At 48.8% G+C, this 20,961-nt stretch overlaps 1 protein-coding gene across 2 annotated transcripts in view; it reads right to left on the bottom strand.

The window, feature by feature from the left end:
• The window catches only part of TP53BP2 (tumor protein p53 binding protein 2), a 65,966-nt gene that overhangs the window by 37,423 nt on the left and 7,582 nt on the right, over positions 1-20,961 (bottom strand). The window contains exon 1 of one of the 2 annotated variants that reach the window (XM_056132507.1): positions 18,334-18,462. The exons of the other annotated variant lie outside the window; for it this stretch is intronic. The gene's annotated coding sequence lies outside the window, so the exon portion shown is untranslated. Of the gene's footprint in view, positions 1-18,333; positions 18,463-20,961 lie in introns of those variants that run through there. 2 annotated transcript variants of the gene reach the window in all.

The following is a 20,961-nucleotide window of genomic DNA, read 5'->3' as shown; positions in this document are numbered from 1 at the left end:
GCTGTTTCATTTGGGACGGACTGGGGGGGGGGGGGGGGGGCAGGTGAGGCCCCTCCCCATCCCATGGAACCCAGCCCTGGCAGCTGAAAACCCCCAGAACTCAACTACTACCATGCTCATGGCTGCTCCTCACACATGCAGGCTGAGCCTCACCCACGACTCACCCACGAGTGAACTTATTCTGGAGGTATGACATCTCATACTTCAGACCACTCAAATTCAATGGCAAAGCAAATCAGGAAACCCTTACATTCCATTCAATTTATTTTTTTTCTTTTTTTTCCCTCCCCCCCACCCAGCCCCCATCCCACCCTGCCTCTGTGGCAGGGCATTTCCCTCTCTCTCCTTTAGAGTGCCAAGGTCTGGAAAAGAGGCACTGAGTGGCAATCATGCTTGGTCGACAGTCTATCCTCAGCATGCTCTCCCATCGTGGGTGGATCCTCCCAACACCCTTCATTTGGTGTTCCCTTCTCTTTCTGAGCTCCCCCTTCCCCTAACATGTGTGGTTGTCCTCCGGGTCATTGAGTAAAATTCCTGGTACCAATCTCTGCCATACTTGGGTGTTAGTTTCCTATTTTGTTACATTCCATTCAATTTAGAACTCACCTACTCCACCAAATCGATATTATCAGGATTTGAAAAAATTAAACTGGAGCCAGAGAGAATGTATGCTGAAGGCGCTTGCCGCACCCATGGTCCAACCCTGGTTTGATCTCTGAGCTCTGCCAGTGTGGCCCAAACCCTACTCCCCAAATAAAATTAATAAAACTCTCTGAAAGAGGAAGATCTTAACTGATGAAAATAATTCTAATCAGAGAAAGAGAAGATGAAGACTAAGGAACATAAACCTGAGAGCCAGTGACTAGTTTAATAGTCTGAAAAAATAATGAGTTTATGTTAGAGAACAGAGAAAGCTGGGGTTTGGGCTAAGAAACTGCAGGATCGTATCACAGAACACAGACCAAGAGCACACTGTAAGACAACAATCTCCCCATTTCCCAGTGCAGCTTCCTCACACCCCATTACCCTATCAAAGAGAACAGCAGCATTGGGCTGTTCTTGGTCTCCATGCCCAAAAATGTCCCTAATCAGGGCTGATCCCTGCAAATCAAGAATATTGCATGGGAGCCGCAGGAACTTGCAGAGGAAGTGCAGAGACTTACCCAGCAAAGCTGCCCTCTCTGTGAGTTCATGCCCAGGCAGAGCTTTCTAGCTCCTGCAGCCGCCACTAACACCAGTTTTTCTTACTGAAATTTACTTTATTGTCTTTTCCCAGTAGTCTTAATGTTTCCTTAAAGCAGTTCAAGACTCCACTTCTTAGGCCACACAAACAGGCAGAACAGAAGATAACCCAGACAACTAAGTGACCCACACAAGTTATAATAATAGCTAAAGCTGAAACAAACTACAAAAATAATAATAATAATAACTGTATTTTTGTTTTTTGTTTTATGGGCCACACCCGACTGTATTCCAAGATCCCTCCTGGTGGGGTTCAGGGAACTCTATGTAGTGCCAGAGAGCAAACTAAGGTCAGTCACAGGTGAGACAAGTGTCTTAACCCCTGTATTTATCTCTCCAGCCTCATGAAAAATAACCCTTTTCCCAGTATGAACTCAAAAGCCTTCAAGCTGATTTTATCAAGTATTTTGAATTCTCATGAAATGTACTCCATGAAGATTCACAGTTGTTGGCCTCAAGTTAAGCAACAAGACCACACTTTAAAATCATTACATAAAAATCATAAAGCTTGGAAACCTGAAAATAATAACAGGAGCCAGAAAATTAGTCCAGGAAATTAAGGTTCTTGCCTTGCATGGGGCTGACCAGGGTTCGATCCCCAGCACCCTATATAGTCCTGAGCCCTGTCAGGAGTCTTCCCTGAATGGGCCTCCAACCAAAATGAAAAGAAAAGAGTAGAGTGGTGGGAAGGAGAGAGACCAAACTCACAGAAGTTCACCCTGCTGCTGTTCTGGCTGAAAGAAAACAGCATGATTTAATCATGGGGATTAAAAAATATAAAGAAGGTACACATTTTCTCTACTCTCCCCACCCACACTAAAACGTTTTTGAATTATTAGTGCGTCAAAACTGTTTTGGTTGCAAACATGAGGTGGAGAGGTATTTACTAAATTACAGAAATGTCGAACACAGAGCAGCTATACTAAACACACACCAGGCTGACAAATAATAGGCCATGACATAAAATAATAACGCCTCCCTCAGTGTGCTTTGTTCCTCGCAACACTTTCACACGACTCATCTTTGGGGCTAACCCCCGCTCTTGGAGGAGCAGAGCAAGGCTGATGTCCTCTCCGGAGGAAAAAGACTCAGCTGATATCTACTGCTGAGATATCCAAGATTTCTGCTCAACCAAGACAGGGGTCCCATTCTACTCTTCGGACCCATCGTTTACCCTTTAATGGGTACCTGAGAACAGGAAAATATTAGGAAACGCTCTCATTACACGCAGTAACCTAAGCTCTCCTTGAGATCTGTTCTGCGAGAAACAACAGCACTGCTTTCTTAAAAAGCAGAATGCAAAAAAGAAGGATGAGATAAATGTTCTTTCTGAGGGTAATTCCCCCACAGGGGGTTGAGGAGATTGCTCAAAGGGCTGGGGGGCCTGCCTTGCATGTGAGAAGCCCCAAGTTGGCACCACATGGCCTCCAGATCAGTGCCACCAGATTAGTCCTGGGGCTTCCTGAATATTGTTGGCTGAGACCTTGATAGCGCCCAGCCACCCACCCCCTGCTCTCCACGCCCTGCTACACCAGACCCAAACTCCCAAGACCAGCAAACCAGAAGGCCTGACACAGCATGGGCCTCTGATCACCCAGACAGGCCCGCAGGCTCTTAAGCACAGGAGAGGAGGTCCCACCTGAGATCCCACAGGGCTGAAGGCAAGAGCAGGAGGTGACCCCATGTCTACCTTTGGTGCATGAAGATTTAGCGCGGCTGCAACGTCTTTGCTATGTACTCATGTACTCGGTGCCGGGCCAGCAATGTGACATTGCCACGGCAGCCCAGCTGGGAGACGGGAGTTCGGAGCCTGGATCGGTTAATCATTAGTTCCACTACCTTGGGGAAAGTAATGCCACCTCTCTGATCTCCGCCTGCGTTTCAAAATAAGAGTCTTAACATGACCTGGGAGACTTCACTCGTTCCAGAAGCTTGCCGGTGTCAGGGTAAAAGTCAGCAGCATCGTGAAAAGGGAGCAATTCCCCTTGAATGGGGGGGTGGGGGGGTTGGGGGGACACAACTGGACAACTGGACAGAAAACACAGATTGGGGACTACATGGGGGTGGGAACTGGGGGTGAGGCGGAGCCAAGCAATTCAGAAGAGGGCGGAGAGTAAACTCAGGTGAAAACCCAGGGCGGGTCCTCTTTCTGACTGGAACTGGGATGTGGTTGTAAGGGAGAAGGAGAGCAAAGGGGGCTTTGTTTGGGATGAGTGATCGGCCTACACCAACAGCAGCAACTCATTACTTCTCCACCACCCCTTACTCCCTTCCCCTTCTCAGATCCCAGCACTGCCAGGGATGCACTGGCTGTTTGTAACACTCCTCTTTCCACTTCCCTCAGCTACTTGACGCAACTGTCACCTTTCCGCGCAACCTGCCTGGCCCCCCTTCCTAAAATTCCAGTACACCACCCACACACACACACAAAGACACACAACCCTGGTTTTAGTTATCTTTGTAAAGTCAGCAAGGCAACTTGTACTCTAACTTGTTTGTATTATGTCTTCCCTGTTTGAATGGAAGCAACCCACTAGCAAAGGTTTTGTCTGTGCTCAAGGTTGTGTCCTCAGCACCTCAAACTACTCCTTTCGGATTCTTTTCAGAGAAGTGCCTTGGGGCCTACAGTCCACAGAACCACTATGCAAGGACCAAGGAAGCAGCTCAGAGGAAGAGCGTTGGCCTTGAATCTGGTTCAATTCCAGGCATAAAAATGGAAAAAGCAAATGAGAGTAAAAAGAAGGAAGGGAGGAAGGGAGGGAAGGAGGGAAAGAAACGGGAGCAAAGCAATAGCACTTTGTACAAGGCTGAGCTGGTCCAATCTCAGGCACAACATATGGTCCCCCGAGCCTCACCAAGAGTGATTCTTGAGCACAGAGCCTGGAGTAATCCCTAAGCATCTTAGGGCAAGGAGGGGAGGAGGGAGGAAAATGAAACAATGTGTCATCTCTTAGTTTCTTCAGCCACCTCAGATGTTCCAGCAATGGAGACTGGCCTCTGTGCAAACTTTACCATGCTTTCATTTACCTTCCAGTCTTAATTCTAACATGGAAATCTTCGATGAACAGTTAATACCACAGTATAAAATCAAAAACAGTTGGTCAGGACCGAAGAGCTCACCCCACCCTGGCTCCCTCCGTCACCTCAGCCTACTGCTCCTCACTGAGCAGACCTGAGCAGATGCCCCCGACAGGGGCACCAACCCACCCTGCTGGGGCCCCAGGCAGAGGAGACATGGATGGAGAACGAATGTGGACCGTCAATCAGAAGATACGCAGAACAACAGTATCAATTACTTCGGCATGGTGGTGGTCAGAGAGCTCCTGAGCAAGGATCTGAATTTCAGAATCAAAGCACAAATGCCACTGAGGTCTAGGACCAGCGTTCCCAAACTGATCTGGCCTACTGCTCCCTTCTCAGAGGGGGCAAAAATCAGCATCTCCCTGAAAATCTACCTTCTTAAATTGAACAAACAGAATTAAGCAACCCAACTGCACCCAAGGCTCCTCCCCTGCGTGGTCCCAGCACCCCACCCCCACCCCAGAGGGTGCTATCAACCACTCCTGCGGACCACTGACCTAGGGAAACAATGACCCAGCAGCAGGAACGGACAATGGACACGGCCAGGCTTGTCACTCCTGCGAAATGGGGGGCAGGGAAGAGAACTTCAAAGATGAAGTCAAAGAGGCATGTGGAGACCAGATCCTACAAGACCAGGCCACTGGGCTCCACGGCCCCACCCCGCTGAGTTTCAACTCTCCGATCCAGGATGGCGAGAAAAACTAGGCTTTGCAAACAAGACTCCACGGGTGGCTGGGGTGGCTGAGACGCTGCTCACGCTGAAACCACAAGCTGAAAACCATTGTTGGAAAACAGGAGTGTGGAACCTAGATTTTAATCTAAGGAGCTGTTAAAGACTAATGATTAGAGGCAGAAAGTAGATTAGAGGCAGGGAAGGGCTGGGAAGGGCAAGGGTGAGTCGCTTGCTTCTAACAGGTTTTGGGCTCCTTTGAGGGGGAGGAGGGGATCAAAAAGTTTTGAAATTAGTGGTGATGGCTGCACAAACTGTGGAGACACTAAAAAAACCATCCATCGGAGTGGTGGTATAGCATATCTCAATTTGGAAGGAGAAAAAAAAAATGTTTGCATCTGTGCTGGGGATTGAACCCAGGTCTTTACATGTAAAGTACATGGTCCACCTTTGAGTCACATTTCCAGCTCCAACACGTAGCAATTTTTAAAAATCCCCCTGCCTTGTTACATGAACAGACTACAGGGAGCTAGGCATGGAATACCAATTAAAGCGGGGGAGGGGGAAGTCGGGGAGGAGTGACCAAATCACCCTTGACCTGTGTATTGAGAAGGACAGAGGAAAAAAGAAATTGAGGTGGGAAATAAGAAGAGGCAGTCAAGAAAGAATGGGGGGCAGGGGTCAAGGGCTACGGGTACGCTGTTGATGTAGAGAAGCAGAGCCGTAGAGCCAAATCACAGAACAGGTTATTACCTGGAGAGCTAAACCACAACAGCAAACTTAAAAAATGTGACTAAAACCTCATGGGAAGGGGAGCGTTCCGGTCCGTCCTTCACGCCCTACCGAGGTCACCAGTTGCCCCCCACGAGCGGCTCTCCAGCACGGCCACAGCCCCAGAAGCACAAGGGCTTAATGCAGAACCCAGCAGCTTGGAGCAGAAAAGTGAAAGGACTATGCGTTAATCCAGGCAATCATTTCTGCCCAGAGGGGAAAGGGTGTTGCTCCCTTCCGCCCTCCTCCCTCTGGAAAGAAAGATGGCGGCCACATGGGAGCCTTGTGGACAGCAGGTATGAGCCGGGGGTGTGGGGGCGACTAAAACCTCATGGGAAGGGGGGCGTTCTGGTCCGTCCTTCACGCCATACCGAGGTCACCAGTCACCCCCCACGAGCGGCTCTCCAGCACAGCCACGGCCCCAGAAGCACAAGGACTTAATGCAGAACCCAGCAGCTTGGAGCAGAAAAGTGAATGGACTATGCGTTGACCCAGGCCATCAAGTCTGCCGGAGGGGAAAGGGTGTTGCCCCATTCGCCCTCTCCTCTCTGGAAAGAAAGATGGCGGCCACATGGGAGCCTTGTGGACAGCAGGTATGAGCCGGGAGCGTGGGGGTGACTAAAACCTCATGGGAAGGGGGGCGTTTCGCTCCGCCCTTCACGCCCTACCGAGGTCACCAGTTGCCCCCCGCGAGCGGCTCTCCAGCACAGCCACGGCCCCAGAAGCACAAGGGCTTAATGCAGAACCCAGCAGCTTGGAGCAGAAAAGTGAACGGACTATGCGTTGACCCAGGCCATCAAGTCTGCCAGAGGGGAAAGGGTGTTGCCCCATTCGCCCTCTCCTCTCTGGAAAGAAAGATGGCGGCCACATGGGAGCCTTGTGGACAGCAGGTATGAGCCGGGAGTGTGGGGGCGACTAAAACCTCATGGGAAGGGGGGCGTTTCGCTCCGCCCTTCACGCCCTACCGAGGCCACCGGTTGCCCCCCGCGAGCGGCTCTCCAGCACGGCCACGACTCCAGAACACAGAAACCAGTTTCTTAACTATCTGACTTTCAGTAGAAATACTTCCAGGGTCAATAGGTAAAATAGCAGAAATCCAAAACCAACATTTAATTCTTTAACCCAGCTGTAGAAAGCAAATCACTTCACAATGCTTTTTCAGCATGTCTGATTTGGGGGGGGGTAAACTCTAAATAATAGTGGTGAGTCTTTTATTGAAACAATGAATCTAATCAAAGCAGATAGAGTGTTAACTAAAATTCATCTGCCTCACAGGGACGGGGAGGGGTGGGGGGTGGGGTTTTATTGGGGTTCTTCATGGTAAAAAATAAGTATTGGTAAAGGGAAATGTGTTTGATATTTGCATTACTGAGACATAAACCTGAAAGCTTTGTAACCTTTCCCACAGTGATTCAATAAATAAATAAATAAATTTAAAAAAAAAAATGTGCCTGTCCCAAAAGACAGAGAGAGAGAGAGAGAGAGAGAGAGAGAGAGAGAGAGAGAGAGCGCTAAAAGAAAAGTGCCCGCCATAGAGGCAGGCGGAGGTGGGGAGGGAAACTGAGGACATTGGTGATGGGAACTCTACATTGGTGAAAGGACAGGTGTTGGAACATTAAAAAGAGAAACTTTTTTTTAAGGAAAAAAAAAATGTGCCTGTCAAAGACACACACAGGCTAGGGTAAGAATGGGGATTTCGACAGTATGGACCATTTTCAAGAAATTAGAAATTAAGCTCCCATTTGACCCAGCAATACCACTCCTGGGAATATATCCCAGAGAGGCAAAAATGTATAGTTGAAGTGACATCTGCACTTGTTTGTCCATTGTAGCACTCTTTACAATAGCCAGAATCTGGAAAAAACCTGAGTGCCCAAGAACAGATGACTGGTTAAAGAAACTTTGGTACATTTACACAATGGAGTACTATGTAGCTGTTAGAAAAGATGAAGTCATGAATTTTACATACAAGTGGTACCACATGGAAAGTATCATGCTAAAAGAAATGAGTCAGAAAGAGAGGGATAGACCTAAAAATATTGCATTCATCTGGGGGACATAATGTAACAAAATAGGAGATTAATACCCAAGAAAAGCCGAGATCAGTACCAGGAGGTTCACTCCATGGCTTAGAGGCCAGCCGGGCATTCTAGGGGAAAGGGCAGCTCAGATAGAGAAGGGAGTACCAAATAAAGGGTGTTTGGAGGATCCTCCCAGGAGGGGAGATGCATGTTGAAAGTAGACTATGGACTGAACATGACTGCCACTCAATACTTCTTTTGCAGACCACAACACCCAAAAGGAAAGAGAGAACAAAAGGGAATGCCTGCCATGGAGGCAGGGTGGGATGGGGGGATGGGTGTGGGAGGGATACTGGGATCCATGGTGGTGGAAAATGGGCACTGGTGGAGGGATGGGTATTTGATCATTGTATAATCGAAATCCAAGCACAAAAATCTGTAAATCTACAACTGTACTTCATGGTGTTTCACTAATAAAAATTAAAAAAAAAAAGAATGGGGATTTCGGGGGGAGGGGGAAGGTATGGGGTGGGAGGGAACCTGGGAACACTGGTGGAGGGAAGCAGACACTGGTGGTAGGATTGGTGCTTGAACACAGTATGTCAAAATTCAACTACAAAAAACTTTTGGAAATCAAGGTATCTTAATAATAATATATATAAATTAAGGAAATACAAATAATAAACCTCAACACTATTACAAACATGTGACCTAAACAACAATAGAAAAAAAAACTGTAAGGTTAAGAAAAAAATCAAAGGAAATGTAGCAGATGACACTGAGATTCAGAGACAGCAGAAGGCAGGTCAACAGCAAATCGGGAGAAAAGGGTGAGGTTCGGGCTGGAAGCAGATGGCAGAGACCAGACCTATTTGATGGAGGATGTCACGGTTGAAAGTAGAACATAAGAGGGAATCTGGGCTGTTGGCTAAGCAACTGGGCAAACAGCAGTGCAATCTGCCGAGATAAGGAAGAGGCTGGAGAAAGGCCTAGAGGGGCCTGGGGTAGGGCATCAGTTAAACGTGAGATACGGCCAGAAATTCAAATGGAGTTGGGAGGAGGCAGTTTATATACAAGTCTGACTGGAATGCTTAGGTAAGAGGTGAGCAAGCAGATACTGAGATCAGGGACAGCTGCTGGGGGGCTGAGAGGGCCCAGGCAGTATACGGGCCCAGGCAAGAAAACGGAGTCCTGCCAGAGAAAGAGAGGAAGAGAGGGAGGGAGGGAGGGAGGGAGGGAGGGAGGGAGGGAGGGAGGGAGGGACTGAGAGAGGAAGGGAGGAAAAGACAGAGAGGAACAGAGAAACAGAGACAGAACACCAAAACTCAATTAAAGAAATTTTTTTTTTAACTGAGTCTAATGAAGCTGAGAGATGTGAGAAATGAAGGCTAAGAAGTAATCCCAGATCTGGCAAAATGGAGGGATTGAGGCTTGAGCATGAAGGATGAGGAGACGCAGCACAGATAACTCTTTAAGTGCCCGGATTCGTTTTTTCCTCTTGAGGGAGGCCTCTGCAGCAATGCTCAGGAGGTCTGGGTTACTCCCCGTGATACTCAGCATAGCAGGCTGGAGAATTCAATGATCGGGCATGGAAAGACAAAGTGCTGGGGGTGGGACCCTTCACATGCAGGGGTCTTGCATGTCCAGCCCCCGAGCTATCCTCACAGCCCACAAGTATACTCTGCTTCGACACAGGGCAGAGGAAGTGAAAAGAACCTTCTGTTCTGTTTTTTCCTTCAACAGGGGCATATATTTTTTTTTTACAGACTGCTTCAGTGGATAGATCCAGGGCGCTTAGGAGACTCAATCTTTAGCCACCATCTTCCTCCAAAGAGAGGGCCCTGAGGGGAATCCCCTGACTCACAGGAGGCCCCTCCTGCCCTGATGTTATTAGGGGCAACAGTCCTGTCACGACCTTTTTTCCTCACAGGCAGAAGTTACCAAATTGGAGGCTTTCATCGTTTGGGGGGCTTGCTTTCTTTCTTTCTTTCTTTCTTTCTTTCTTTCTCTCGTTCTCTCGTTCTCTCTTTCTCTCTTTCTTGCAAGGTAGGGGGGCTTGGGGCCAGTACTCGGGGCTAACTCCTAGCTCTGTGCTCAGGGATCACTAGTGAAGGGGCTCGAGGAACAATATGTGGTAATAGGAATCAAACCCAAGTTGGCTGAGTGCAAGGCAAGCACCCCACGGGCTTTGGCCCTCAGGTTCGGAGGCTTCCTTAATGGGACACCACAGCAGAGGCAAGAGTGAGAGGAGACCTGGGGGAGGGGGTGGGGAATCACGCTCTGACCATGGCACCTCACTGAGGACTGAGAAATCGTATTGGTATTTTACAGCTGCGTTTCTCAGGCAGTCATAGGGCCCCATGTGGGCCCGGGGGAGATTCCAAGGGTACCACAGGTGAACACCGCATACATGGGCTGCGGAGGGGGTCTGAAACTAGGGGGACAGGAGCCATGGAAAGTAAAAACAATTGGAGGGCAGGTAGAGAAGCAATGAATGACACCCTGCCTAGTCTCGGAGTACAGCCTCAACCCTCAGTAACTGTGTCACACAGCCCTCCCTGTGTCACCTCTCCCATACACCCTCTCCCCACCATCTGGTGACCACCATCCTGTGGTACGGGTCTAAAATTTTGTTTCTGCTTCATTTGCTTGTTCACTTTTCAAATTTTTTAATTTTTATTAATTTTGTTCTGGAGGGGTGAGGTGAACTATTTTATCTTCTTTATCTTCTTTCACCTTCTCCATAATGTTTTAAATGTAAATGCACCTCTACAAAATGTTTTAGCATGTTTTAATTATTATTTGGGGGGCTTCCAAGCATACTCAGGGGGACCTAGGGGCCCTTGCATGAGGATGAGCTGCTGCTCAGACCCGTGTGGGCCACCCCAGCAGTGCTCTGGGGCATGCAGAGTCATACTTGGTTGTGCTCCTGGATCATCTGGGGTGGGACTGAACTGCATGAAGGCACATGCAAGGCGTGGGCCTTCACCCCTCAACTGTCTCCCTGATCCTAGCACAGTATATTTTTAGTATCAGTCCATCCATTTCTACCAAATTGGAGTCATCTGAGGCAAAGTTATGAAATTATCTTCAGTGGATCTCTTTGACTTCACAAGCCTGGATCGTAAGAGTAAGTAAAGAGAAAAGGGAAATTTATCATCCCCTGAGTCTCAATACCAATTTGAACATTTCAAAAGGAAAAAGATCAATAGACATGACATAGCCAAGTCATTCATTCCAGCACTGTCCAGAAGAGACACAATCATTTTCTGAGATAAGCAGAATTCTGGGGGGAAATGACTGAGCAAATATGAAATGGTTACTTTAATTGTGGGAAAATTTCATTACCGATGGAAAATGAAGATCTCTCAGAAACAACACACTAGTTTTCAATGCCCGGCTTCCTAGCCACTTCACGGAAGCAAACAGGACAGGGGAGCCAGCACAAAGGGCTGGAGTGGCAGCCCTACATTCAATCTCTGGTGCCATAGGTGCCCCGAGCATCCCAGGGGTGGCCCCCAAACAAGACAAAACATGCTAAGTACACAGATAACAGGAGCTGGAGCAATAGTACAGTGGGTAGGACATTTGCCTTGCGTGTGGCAGACCCGGGTCCGATTCCCAGCATCCCATATGGTCCCCCGAGTATAGCCACTAGTAATTCCTGAGTGCGGAGTCAGGAGTAACCCCTGAGCACCACTGGGTGTGACCCAAAAAGAAAAAAAAAAAAACAGTTAACAGTCAATGTCCCTGAAACTTTGCTATTCTACCAAAGTCCATCATTCTAAAGGTGCTGCCAGGGGCCAACAGTGGGTAAGACGTTTGCCTTGCAAATGGCAAACCCAAGTTTGATCCCCAGCACCCCATACAGTCCGCTGTGTATTGTCAGGAGTGATTCTTGAGTGCAGAGCCAGGAGTAACCCCTGAGCATCGTCAGGTATGGTCCAAGAATAATAACAACAACAACAAAACCTTTTAAGAGTCCCTCCCAGTCTCAGGGACTGGGATTGTTCCACGGCGAAGCACCTGCCTTGCAAGCAGGAGGCCCCAAGTACAATCCTCAGGACTACCCACAGACCCAAGAGCAATCCTATCATTAGGGAAATCAGCACCACAACCAAGGGGGCAACCCCAGCAAGCACCACAACAGGAATCTGCCAGCACAGAACAAGTGTGTGCAGTAGCGATGACAACCAAAGTGGGGGGAGGGGCGGCGACCGAAAACTCCCTGTCTGCCTCTCTGTGCCTCAGTCCACTGTCGATACCCACATCTTTCACTCACACGTCCACTGGCACTCACCGCACCACTGCAGCTCAGGGCATCCGGTGAGGGAAAGCTTGTGTCCTAGAACAGGGAGGGGAGACTGGTATGTAAAGTGACGTGCAGCCAATGTACACAGTGCGGGGAGACTGCCACAGAGGCCTATGAGAAAAATGAGTGTGGTTTCTCTCAGAGAAGTCGACATAGCCGGATACAGTGTGAACAAGGGTGCATCAGTAGATCCCTGGTGGGCCAGGGGGCCAGGGAGGTGAGACCAGGAAAACAGAGAGGTGGGGCCATGGGGCAGGTAGGGATATGGGGCCAGGGAGGTAGGGACATGGGGCCAGGGAGGTCGGGTCAGGGGGCCAGGGAGGCACTCCAAGAGAAGATGCAGTCCTCACCTGGACAAGACTTAAACCTGAAAACTTTGTAACTGTTCTCATGGTGATTCTGTAGCACTGTACCACTGTCCTCCCATTGTTCATTGATTTGCTGGAGTGGGCACCAGTAACATCTCACAACAAATTGTGAGACTTGCTGTTACTGTGTTTGGCATACCCAATGTGTCACAGGTAGTTTGCCAGACTTTGCCGTGTGGGCGAGATACTCTTGGTAGCTTGCTGGACTCTCTGAGAGGGGCAGGGGAATCGAACCCGGGTTGGCCACGTGCAAGGCAAATGCCCTACCCGCTGTGCTATCCCTCCAGCCCCATGGTGATTTAATGAGAGAGAGAGAGAGAGAGAGAGAGAGAGAGAGAGAGAGAGAGAGAGTGCAGATGCTGTGTACGCGGGAGCCCCGGGCTCTATCCTGGCACCGCAGGGTCTCCCAGCATGGTGGGGCACGATCCAGAAAGTAAAGGGGGGAAGGGGCAGGGAGGAAGACGTTCAGGCTTTGGCAAACGAAAGTCACTGTGGAGTTGGAGCTCCCCGAAACAGCAGCACAGTATCACCTAGAGCTGGTGAGAAACCAAATGTCTAAGCCGGCACTCACTACCCAGATCTCCAGAGGCAAAGCCCCTGTGCAATGCCACGTTTGAGAAGCACCGCACCCAAGAGTGGCTCCAAAGAAGCCCCAGACAATGCGGCGTCTAAGTCACCTGTCAGGAATAACCAACCTTTGGCTGCTCCACTAACCCAAGAACAGCCGCAGAGCCGGTGCAGCTGCACAGCGTATCTTGGCGACTAGACACAAGCAGCAAACCCAGGGCATGTCAGAGGGCAGCTTCATATGCACGGCTCCTGAACACACTGTGGGGGAATTCCCACTCATATAGAAGAACTGAGCTTGAAGTTCTGGATTCCACAGGATGTCAAAAGAACGCCTGGCCGCCCACCTACAAGATGGTTGAACTTCTTCGTCAAGACCCTGAACAAACAGTTTGATGTCCTTCATGTTCCAGTGGGCTACACGAGCACGCAAAATGGAGACTGGCACCCGCTCGAGCAAATCAACGAACAACGGGATGGCAAGTGATACAAGTGACAGAAGAACCAATCAAGACCAAAAACATATTCTCAACGTCATGCTTCATAGTCACAGGCTCAAACCAGCAAATGAGAAATCTTAAACCCTGTCCCCCAAGACCCGTTCAAGTCGTCCCCCTTCTTTTGTGATTATTCAAGCGCTCTCCCTACCCACGTGCACACCTCTCAGCCAGAGTAAAGTTGCCCTTTGTTTTTTATTTTTTAATTGAATCACTGGTAAAGCTGCCCTTTGCTTTTTATTTCTTAATTGCATCACCATGTGATACGCAGTTGCAAAGTTGTTCATGGTCAGGCTTTGCCCTTTGCTTCTCTGACAACCACTCACACTACAGTTGTCTGAATTCCTATCTTATCTCTCTCACTGCTCTATAAATTCCTTTATAAAACCAGACGTTTATCTTCAGTGCTTCCTCCCAGTTGTTTTTTCTCGCCCCCCCCCCCCAAGCCCCCGCAACTATCTAAGTATCTTACATATAGCGCATTTGCTCCATTGCACTCCAACTGCGGTTCAGAGGGTCCAAGTTCCAGGGAAGATGGAAACATGAAAGGCAGATGGGATGGGGAGGGGGAAGACGGGCTGAAGCAGTCAAACAAAGCTGGTATCATTAGGGTCCAGCAAACATTCATACATGAACACATGACGTAACGGCAAAACCTTAAAGTGAGTTTCAGCTGCACCAGACAATGTCTCCAGCAAGCAAAAAAAAAAAAAAAAAAACAGGGGAAAAAAGCATTCTGCTTACTGGGGAGATAACTGCATTACAAAATCTTTTCTCTTGGTTTCAGTGAAGCCTAAATTTTTACTTGGCTAGGTTTCAATTCCACATATATTCTCCAAAGCAACTCACTTTAGGCTACCCTGCTATCAATACAAAGAAATAAAGTAAAATATTTACATGTCTATATTTTACTATTTAATTCCCAAGACCCACCATTCTGCAAGCTTCATTAAGTTGCTGTGCTTTCTTCTAAGTTGGACACCTTTGTTTGTGTCCTATTTTACATCTCGTATTATCATGTTTCACCCTATTCGTTACTTTCGTCTCTAAGACTTTATAGGGTGAGCTGAGAGCAGCCAATCCATGGCTTCCAATTCCTTCTCCCCCTCTGACTGATGCTTTGCTGAGAAAGTGCTCCTCCACTTTCAAAGATTTCACGCCTGTAGAAACATTTTAAGAAAATACAAAAGCCAGGGGTCAGAGAGATAACGCAAGGGGCTGAGCAACAGGTAATGCGAGAGGCCTGAGTTTAATCCCCAAAGTGCATCATATGATCTCCGAAACAAAGAGTGTTTAGCACTACCAGGTGTGGCCCCAAAACAAAATTTAAAAACCCTAAAAAAACAATGATGGCATCATAACTTTCAGTGACAACTTCTCTCCCCAAAGAAAAACATAAGAACATTTCTTCAACCCCTGCAATGTGTCCAACACCATATGAAATGCTAGGAACACACAAAGAACAAAGACACGGCCCTCAAGGCACACACAGAGCCAGCAGGCAGTGAGAACGTCACATCCCTGGGGAAGGACGCAGAAGGAGCACCAGAACGTGGGGCTCCCTTGAACCTACAACCACAGAACCCAGCAGCTGCACAAGATGAGCAAGGAGAGCCATGAGGTTGAAAATCATGATATGGAGAAGCAAAGGCACTGGGGGGGGGGGGGGGGGTGTCAGAGGAGGGGAATGCGGCACGCTACCCCTCTTCTCCGAGGAGGGGCTGCAACATGAAACAGGAGCCAGACCGGACACACATGTGGCAAGGGACAAGTCAGGTGTCTCCCCAAGAGTCTTAGATGTGCCAAAAAAAAAAAAAAAAGCTCTCTACACAATGGAATACTACACAACTATTAGGAAAAATAAGGTCATGGAATATGCCTATAAATGGATGGACTTAGAGAGTATCATGCTGAATGAAATGATTCAGAAGGAGAGAGACAGATATAAGATGACTGTATTCATTTGTGGGATATAAGAGAAAAAATGTACAAAACTAAATATCCAAGGCCAGGGAAAACGGGCCAGGAGGACTGGTCAATGGCTGAAAATTGACCACAAAGGCATGGGGGGTGGAGGGTAGATAAGACAGTGGAGGAGCCATTATGACAACCTTAGTTGTAAATGATCACTCTGGACAAGAACTGAGTGTCAAAAGTAGGTAAAGGGATATATATGATAACCTTCCAGCAACTGTATTGCAGACCATAATGTTTAAAATGAGAAAGGGAGAGAGAGAGAGAGAGAGAGAGAGAGAGAGAGAGAGAGAGAGAGAGAGAGAGAGAGAGAGAGAATGAGAGAAGAGGTGCCTGCTGAAGAGGAAGGCAGGGATGGGGGGTATTTTGAGGGGTGAGAGGAAAACTGGGGACACTGGTGCTGGAAAATTACACTGGTGGAGGGATGAGTGTTGGAACACTGACTGAAACTCAGTCATGAACAGCTTTGTAATGGTCTATCTCATGGTGATTGAATTTTTAAAAAAAGCTCTCATCATCTGAAAGGAAAGAGAGAGAGAGCAAGAGAAAGAAGAGAAAGAGAAAAGAGAGAGGCTGAAAAGAGGTGAGAAAAAAGAGAGAGGAAAGAGACAGGGAGCAAGAACTAGGGTGAGGCTGGGTGGCATCGAGCAGAGGAGACGGAGCAGACCCCAGCAGGGCCCGAGTTGCTGAGAGCAGAGTGGGGACAGAAGAGGCAGGAAGCAGAAGACAAGGCTGAGGACAGCCGAGAAGTCGGGGAGAAGCTCCCCTGCCTGACCCTGGGGCGTCTCTCCTCACGGCAGGGTGGTGGCTCATTTACTCTTTGGGGCTTCGAGAGCCACACCCGACTGTCCTCCGCGCTATGGCCAGCTCTGAGCTCTCAGGTCGCACCCAGTGGCACTCGGGGACTATTCAGTGACAGGGATCTCACCCAGGTTCCCTGCCTGCAAAGCACGTGTTTGGCTGGCTGGGCCCACTGTCTCCAGACCCGGGGAATGGGTCTGTATTCTGTCCTTTTTTAACACCCATCGAAGCTCAGGGCTTATTCCTGTCAGTGCTCAAGGGACAATATGGGGTGCAAGGGAGAGAATCGGGCTGGCTATCTGCATGGCAAGTGTCCTAGTGCTGCACTATCTCTCTGGCCCCTAAATTTTTGTTTACGGACCACACCTGGCATTCCTCAGGGATCATTTCTGGCAGGGCTCTGGGGGATCACATGTGGTTCCAGGGATCGAAGTGGGACTGGCTGTGCGCACGGGACGCACCGAACCCATTACACTTGCTCCAGCTCCCACTGTCACCTTTGGAATGTCTGGATCACTTCCACAGCGAGGAGAAACATCCTGGAATTGACATCACATCATTGACACAGGAAGGCTGAAGTCCACTGGGTCACACAGTGACCTGGATTCTAGCTAGGGAGCGTGTCCCATTCACAGCCGGTAACTATCAGACTGAGGAGAGACAGGTTTCTGCTCCAGAGACCTCGGGAGCAGTGTGCTGAACGCACAAAGGGCACAGAGAGGGCACAGAAAAGAAGCTGGAGAAGAAGAGAGCTCCACCGTCTCAGCCAGAGTGGTACAGCAGGAAAGGGGTAGCAGGGACCTGAGGGGGAGCTCGTTGAGGAGAGAAACAGCTGTGCAAGCGTGGAAGGACGGCAGCAAGATAATGCGCTCTCCTGCGACGGCAAACAACAAGCAAAACCAACCAGAGGAAGAGCCCACTCACCTTTAAGGTCTACTGTGGGGAGTCAGAGAGATAGCATAGCAGGGAGGGAGCTTGCCTTGCACGTGGCCAAGCAGGGTTCAATCCCTGGCACCATATATGGTCCCCAGAGCCCTGCCAGAAGTAATCACTAAGTGCAGAACTAAGAGTAAGTCCTGAGAACTGCCAGGTGTGGCCCCCAAACAAAGAAAATGTTATTTAGGGACTGGAGAGAGAATACAGTAGGCAAGGCGTGTGCACTGCATGCAGCTTACTAGGATTGACTCCGTGAATTGATGATGGAAACATAAGCAACACTAGGTGTGACCTGTGAGCAGAAAGCCTAAGCCGGCTAGGTGTGCGCCCCCTGCCCAAAAAAAAATACACACACACACACAAACACACAGGAGCACTGCCAGGAGTGATCCCTGAACACAGAGCCAGGAGTAAGCCCTGAGCATTGCTGGGAGTGCTCAGGCCCCCAAACAAGTCCCACAAAGGCCTGGCATTCCAACTTGATTATAAAGTACAATGGTGACATATTTCTTTCAAGTTCTTCAAAACTCCCTGAATTAAAAGAGGGGGGAGGGGAGAAGGAGGAGGAGGAGGAGGAGAAGGGGGGGAGGGAAAAAATGGGGCTTCAGGGATACAGCTCAGTGACAGAAATCTGCCTGGTAGGCATGAGGCTACCAGCTCAATCCCAGCCCCATCCCATGTTTTCTAGGGTGATCCTTGGGGCCACAACAAGCACAGCTTCCGGGGCACTGCAGCCAGTGTGTGACCCCCATGAGCAGCACCAAGTGTGCCTGCAGCACGGGGAAAACGGTAACATCACACATCACAGCAGCACCCAAGAAAGAAACGAGGGCGGGGGGGTGGGGCGGGGAGAGGGGTTACTTTTCCTTGAATCCCATCCAGAGAACCTGGTGGCCCCGGGAGAACTCATCCCTCTACTGTCACGCTCACCTCACCCCAAGTCCCAGAAGGTAGCACTCTTTTTTCTCCTCAGAACACCACGAGAGCCAGGCAGCAGCGTAAGTGATATGCTTCAAGCACAGCCAGCTCACACTCAGGCATGCAGGCGCTGCTGGTGGTGCCTCCACTAAGTGCTGTTTTCCCAGGCTCCTACCTTCTCCGACGAGGTTGCCGACACCTCCACGATCCACACGTCACGCCACAGAGCCACAGAGGGTCTTTTCTAACGTCAGAAATCACCTTTACTGCTGACAACTCTTCAGACACCACACTCCTTCCTCTGCCACCAGACAACTCTCCACCCCCACCACGAAGGTTTGTATGCCGCACCTCTGTAGAGCAGTCCTTGCACCCCACCTTAAGCACCAGCCTCACAACTCCTCTGCCCGGAGTAGTTCCCATTCACAGATCTTCCCACCACTGGCTTCTTCTCCAAGCCCCAGCTGAAATGTCACCTCCCTGTCTAAGCCCATCCTGGTCACACCATGTGACTCAATGCTCATGCTTTTCCTTTTAATCGGTAACCTCCCCACACGCCCTTTTCTAGCTCCATGCAGGCAACGACCTCAAACACTGATCTTTGTCTCCCTTACCCATGACTCAGAACTGAGGGGCAGGAGTGATAGTACATCAGGGAGGGTGTCTGCCTTGCATGTGGTCAAGCAGGGTTCCATCCCTGGCATGCCAGATGGTCCCCGGAACACCATCAGGAGTAATTCCTGCATGCAGAGTCAGGAATTCCTGAGCATCGCTGCATGCATTTGGGGCACAAAAACAAACAAAACCTGCACAGAGAATACAGTGGGCATTCATTAAATATGTGTGGAGCAACTGCTATCCCACAGTGGCCATCCCAAAACAATCAAAATGGTAATCAAGAGCAATGATTTTATGTGATTTCATTCATAACCAGATTATTTCTGATCGCTGAACCCCTATTTCCTGCAAACAGTCAACCCTGACGCAGCACATGGAGATGCCACCCTATCTTGGCGTCCCACAAGCAGAGAGCAGGCCTGGCAGTCACTACCACACCCTTCATGCCCCAGAGATCCACCATAGGCCAACTCAGCAGACACTTGGTTATTCTTTCCCCGCTTCCATTGCTCCCAATGCAAAGATTCTACAGTCTTTTCTACAGCCTCTCCTTCAAGTCCTGTTTCAGGAGACCATTTAGAGACAGAAGACCCACACCTTCATATGGATGGTAATTTCTAATCCCCTTCTCTACATTTCAGTTAAGAAAAAACAAAGTCACAGATTTTTTTTTTCCTTTTTGGGTCACCCCCAGTGATGCTCAGGGATTACTTCAGGAATTACTTCTGGCGGTGCTTGGGGGACCACATGGGATGCCGAGGATTGAACCCAAGTCGGCCGTGTGCAAGGCAAACACCTACCTGCTGTACTATTGCTCCGGTCCTGTGTGTCATTTCTTTATAAATTCTAAAATTCTAGGCTTGAGCATTGAAGCACTGACCCAGCTGGCCAAAAAAAAAAAAAAAATCAAAGTAAGTGAAGCAGTATTAAGTTATAAATTCATGCCTAGAAAAACAACTGATGTATGCAAATCTAGAATTATCTGGTTCTACATCATCCAAATAATCATCTATTTTGGGAAAAAATTTCTTGTTGGAAAAAGCTAAAAATGAGCACAGCTGCAGAGTCTGTAAAGCTACCCTTCCTGTCTGTAATCAAACCATGCTTAGAATTTGCATTTCTTTGCTAGTGTTTTGTGATAAAGCAGGATAAAAAGTTCCTTATGATTCACTGTCTCCTCAAGATGTTCCTAAAGTATCTCCTAATAACTGAAATTTCTCAGCTCTCCCCCCCATCCCCCCATCCCCCCTTCATCCGACCAGGAGCAAAAATGTCCATGTCTCATATACTGCTCCAACACAAGGACACAGTTCATACAATTTATCTATTTGTTTCTTCTTAATTACACCTAGGTAAAGAAAAATGCTTTTCTCCACTGCTGAATACCATCAAAGAACAAATATCCAGGCAGCAGAGAGAGATCAATCAAAGAGTTGGAGCATACACCATACACCTTCTACTTGCACGGGGCCCTGATTTTGATCCCTGGCACTCCACAGCCGCCCAGCACCACAAAGTGTAGCCCTGGTGGCCACAAGCACTGCAGGATGGCCCAGAACCACTGGGCCCAAGGAGCCTCACATCACGTGCCTTGCATGAGGCCAACCCCGGTTCAATCCACAACATCCCGTATTTTCCCCCAAGCCCGCTAGAAGCAGGAGAATTGTCAGGCATTGCCCAAAAACAAAAACCAAAAATTCTCTTCATAAAGACTTCTTATGGCGTGCCACAAACTGTGGTTGATTACTGAAAGAAATAAAGGTCTACAGTATTCCTTAAAAGCTCCAGAAAAAAGTGATTTGAGAGACAGCACAGCAGGTAGGATGCTTGTGTTAGATGCAGCGGACCCCAGTCCACTGCAGAACAACCCAAATGGTCCCCAAGCACCACCAGCAGTAATTCCCGAGTGCAGAGCCATGACTAACCCCTGAGCATTACTGGGTGAGCCCACTTCCCGCCCTTCCCCGCTCCATCCCCCCCCCCCCACACACACACACAAACACGCACACATACACAAAGTTCCAGGAAAGAGAGTTTATTTTACTGCTTTTACTATGTACTGTCGGGAAGGGATATTGAGGAGAGAGAACAATCCTGCATGAATAAATGATCCGTATCTTCCTTCCAGAGAAAAAAACTCTCCTTAAATTAATTGTTTCAATATAAGCAGATAAACACCTGCATT

This window comes from Sorex fumeus, unplaced genomic scaffold, assembly GCF_029834395.1.
Source record: "Sorex fumeus unplaced genomic scaffold, SorFum_2.1 ptg000007l, whole genome shotgun sequence".
In the NCBI taxonomy this organism is placed as follows: domain Eukaryota; kingdom Metazoa; phylum Chordata; class Mammalia; order Eulipotyphla; family Soricidae; genus Sorex; species Sorex fumeus.
The sequence above is the reverse complement of the archived record's forward strand: the minus strand, read 5'-3'. Positions and strand labels throughout refer to the sequence as shown.